Genomic DNA, 5258 nt, shown 5'->3' on the forward strand with positions numbered 1-5258 from the left:
CATCTCTGTTCACATGATTGTGTCCCTGTGTGCAAAGCCAGCTCCATGAAGACATGGGTTGAGGATTTCGGTGTGGAGGAATCTTTGTGGCCTGAACAGAGCCCTGACCTCAACTCTACTGATCACCTTTGGGATGAACTGAAATGATGATTACATGTCAGGTCTTGTCATCCATCCAACAGTACCTGACCTCACAAATGTCCTTTAGGCTTGTGGAAAGCCTTCCCAGAAGAATGAAGGATGTTATGGCCATAAGGGGGAGGGAGGTGTCCAACAAGCATTATGTTCAGGAGTCCAAAAACCTTTAACCATATCATGTGTGTACATATACATAAAAACAAGTAGTTTTAAAAAGTCTTTGGCAAACATATAGGTTACTATTACAGTTTTCATAGGTATATGCAAATAAAGAGGAACAAGAACTTTGATAAATTCTTTGACCTCAACCGTGAGGATTTCAGAACTAGAATAAAAGTTTTGTATGAAAATACAAGCAAAATCGGTAATTGAGGAGTCTTCTGTTTAGTTGGTTCATTATAAGAATGGGATGCACTACTATTTAGTAAAAGGAAAAAAAAAATGCACCCTAGCTGAGATTAGAGCAAACATGGCTTCTATATCAAAGGGGTGAGGGTACATATCTGTACTTCCCAACAAGGACCCCTGTAAGTGCTGAAGGCATTTTGTGACCTGAATCTGTAAACTGGACTATTGATTTTATCCACTGCTTGTGGGTTAACCATTCAAAATGGCTGCCTTAACTAGGTTTAGATAAAGGGACACTTAACACTTAGCAACCCTATAATGCCATTTTCGGTTTTTAGGAAAGCAATCTGCATTGATAATCAAGCGACAAACCCGTCAAGATGGACACTACTACTGGGATGACCAAGACTACCAACCAGTGGTGTAGACTGCCACAGCCCAACTCCCAAAGGGGTGCCAAGCATTACGTGACCTGCACACCTTGGAATTAGTACAGCTCCTGGTGGACTGGTAAGGACAGAAAAACTACTGCCCTGACAGGTTCACCAAAAAAGTCTACCATGTATGGAATTTCAATGATCACCAATTTTGCAGAACACTCAATAAAAAATTAAAGAAAAATTAATTAGATTAAATAAACACTTTACATCCAAATACCCATTTACACTGAAACTTCCAGTGAGCTCATCTAGGTGAGGGTGACTTCACTTGACCTTCTGTCAGGATCCTGGAAATCTCATCTGTGCAGTGCTAGAGGGACTGAGATTGGGGATCCTCAGCTTTCCCAAGATTCTGGAAAACGGTAAAGTGCCTTCACCTTCGCCTACAGGAAGCATCCGGAAACAGAAGTATAAAGGTAACAGTTTTCCCATTTTTTTCTGGTTTTAACATAGAATTTCTTACTGGCAATGTGATGCTACACATGCTACCTTGATTTCCATACGAGGTCTATTTTTAAAAGAATTTTACACTTTATTAATAAATAGATGACCTTAATATGCTTAAGGATAAAAGATTTTTATACCAGCGCATAAGGTGCGAATGGGCCCATAGTGGTAAGGTGTGTTCCTAATAGGATGTCCATTCTTGAATGTGAAGAACCCCTTTAACGTCAACTAAACCTTAAAACTAGTTAAGTTATATAAAAATAACAAAACATACATGACCATAGATGTAAAATTATACATATGATGGAACTTGTGTAATTTTACACAGTTTTTACACTTGCTGCATAGCCATGTGCAACTGCCAATGATTATTTTAAGGGGAAGAGGAGCTAAGAAAAAAACAAGCCGCATCATCTTTCAGCCTGGGTCCACACTTGTCCATTGCGGGACATCGCATGTGATTCGCACTGGGGGGGGGGATGCGGTGTGTGCAGTGCGATTTGAGCCATATTGCATTTTGTATGGCTCAAATCACATTGCATTCGCACCCCTGGTAATCTCAATTCTGGTAATCTCACTGCATTTTTCAAGCGGTTTCAGGGTGTCTAACAATGACAACCGCATCAGATCGCATGGACGCCGTGCAACTGCAATGCAGGAAACGCACAGGGTTCACTGCTTTTTCCACATCACCTCATTGTGAACCAGGGCTGAGTGAGAAAACAAGGCAGGAAGTTGGGTGCATGAAGCAAAATATTGCCCCCCATGATATCTTTTTTTCTAGTCATCTCCTGAAATGTTTACAAAAAGGTATGCAAAAAATGTTATCAGCTGTCATAGAAGCTGTTCTTTTGGGTTTAGTGTCCCATTATTTAAACATTTCAGATTAGAACACAGACTTTCTGGAGTGTCATTCTGAACACGTAGAACGTCCATAGGCTTACCTAACTACATTTGCATCATTTTTCAAACTTCATGTGCAAACTCCATGGTACTTGGGATACTTATCAGCTGCTGTGTTAAAAAATCGTATATAAACTATAAAAGAAACTGGGTGGATGTTCACAGCACCATAAATATATGATTGTTCTAACATCATTGCCCGTTAAATATAAAAAAGGTAAAATACTTGGCTTGTATTGCCCTACAGCTAAATTATTTTAAAAGAAGGATCTGATTTATTATGCTGAAGTCGCATATGAACAGTGAGGGTGTAAGCGCTAGAAAAATGTAAACATTTATAATTGCAACACAACGGCAATATTGCACAAAACCGTAGAGGAGTTAGAATGAAGGTTGAGAGAGGTGAGAGGGGGTCATAAAAGAAAACCTTAGTAGAACTGTGCCATACATCCCAGCATGCTCTGGGAGCTAGCAGCAATGACCGCATTCTAAACGGCAGGCAAAGAATTATGGGATTTTTATCTCATTTATGGAACGTCTTGGTGATTTATAGAAGAGCATCCGATCATAAAAAAAAAAAATTACATAGCGGCCAAGACCTGCAAATATTGCGGGTAAACTACTTTACAAAAAAAAGGCAGGCATAGATATAATCTTCCAATTCTCTGACACTAGTAGGATGAAACTCTTGGGATTGATTTACTAAAAGCGGAGAGTGCGAAATCTGGTGCAGCTCTGCTTGGAAACCAATCAGCTTCCAGTTTTTGTCAAAGCTTATATGAAGTTGATGTAAAGCCTCGTACACACGCAACGATTATCGGCCGTCTTTTGTCCAGTGTTGTTGTGTTGGTTGAAATGTACACAAATTTTATCGGCCAACAACAACCAACTTCAGAAGTGATGTCATGTGATGGTTTACTTTCCCTGTGTTTTTTCTTCTCTGAGCATGCCCAGTCTTGCTCATCTGTTTTTTGTCTGCCGAAATCTGTACTGACCGACGGAAAAATCGGCCGTTGTGTTGACGGCCAACAAAAATTTTATAGCATGCACATCAGATTTTGTTTGGCCGAAAAGTCGCAGTCGGTTGTCGAAAGCATCATACTAACAAGCCGAAAATCGGCTGATCGGACGTTGGCCGAAAATTCACGGCCAACTATCGTTGCGTGTGTACGAGGCATAAGAATCTGATTACATTTCTATGCAGAGCTGCATCAGATTTTGCACTCTCCAGTTTTACTAAATCAATCCCAGTGACTTCTTGGCAAGGCTGGTGGTAGACTAGAGCAGTGTTTCTCAACCTTTTTCCAGTCAAGGCACCCTTTAAAAATCTTGGACAGTCTCAAAGCATCCCATTATAAAATGTAAAAAACTATTCTAATAATTTTACATAATGCAGCAACATCCACGTGTCCAAGTAAGACACCCAATGTTAGAGGCGATTTATTCTTCCAAAGCAAATACACTTTTGCAGACTGGTACTGACTAGTATGCCAAAGTTTCTCCATCACTCAGCTAATGTGACCCCACTGCTGATGGGGAGGGGCAGGGGTGGGTCAAACAAAGATGCTGTGCAGGCGACTGACATCTTTATTTTCAACTGACGATGCCATTGGCTGTTAGGTTGCCAGCAGCTAGAAGGTTGTAATGGTGCACAATGAAAACCTGTGAGTGTAACTAAAAGGCAGCCTTCATCCACACGCCAGCTTGTATACAATTTTTGGGCAATCTTTAGGCATTTTGCCAGGGCACCCCTGAAGAAGCCTCAAGGAACCCTGGTTGATAAAGACTGGACTAGACAAACATTGACCCTATGCAACACGGTTTCAACAGTACCAAGATTTACTTGATTGCAAATATTTTACATATGTAAAAGATAGCAGTTAAAAATCAAGGAATTTTCCATGGAGCCGGCCATTATGTGTGAAAGCAAATGTTACAGATTTGAAATAGAGGTCACAATGACTTTGGGATTACTTGCATTGGCAGCATTTTTTTCAAGGAGTCTGTTTTTTCTCGCTGGTCTCCTAGATCAGTGGTCCTCAACTCTGGTCCTCAGGGCCCACTAACAGGGCAGATTTTAAATATTACCTTGGGGAGATGCAGACTAGAGTACTGCAATCACTGAGCAGCAAATTATATCACCTGTGAGGTGTTTCAGTCATCTTGCAAACCTGGCCTGTTCGTGGGCCCTGTAGGCCAGGGTTGAGGACCACTGTCCTAGATGACAACACGTAAGTAGCACTTTGTCTCTAGCTTGCTTCATTGCCGAGACAGCGTAGTTCAACAATGGCCCCACATAGCACTCCCCTCTCAATTTTCCAACCATACATCTAGTAAGTAGAGGATTACCTATGAATGACAGCGCTTGTCTTGGGAACCGGGAGCTTCCCCCATGGCAAACACAGTCTCTATGTATGCTGAGGGATGGGGGCATGTCAGCCCCCTGTTCCTCCCATCTCTGTCATTTCATTTGTCACTCGGATGCAGACGGCCCCTACTGCACAGCATCTTTGATTGGTAGGCCAGAGACGTCTGCCTACACCATAAAGAGACATCTGCCTGCACCATAACAACTAATGAAGCTGTGCGGTCCAGCCACCTGAGTCCCAACAACCAAAGAAGCTAGACAACGGGGGCTGGCCATGTCTTCCCAATGACGGAAACTATGGAGCGGGGGCTGCCAATGTCCGAACAACTAAGGATACAAAGGCTGCCTGTGTCCTAGGACCCAGAGAGGCTGCACGACAGAGGTCTCCTGTATCCTAGCCACTGATTAAAAGACAGAATGTGTAACAAAAGGAGCTGGTTGGAAGCCCTGTGTGCTGCCTTCCCAAGGCACAGTCACTAAACAGAGGGCGTTGGCAACTGAACTCAACTCTAGTAATGGCTACAAACGTCCATCTTCTATCAGAGTAGCTGGATAGCAAGGATTAAAGTGTTACTAAACTCGGGAGCCTGCATTCATTATATCTGGTCTCCCAC

This window comes from Pelophylax lessonae (genome assembly GCF_965119305.1).
Source record: "Pelophylax lessonae genome assembly, chromosome: 12".
NCBI classification, from domain to species: Eukaryota; Metazoa; Chordata; class Amphibia; order Anura; family Ranidae; genus Pelophylax; species Pelophylax lessonae.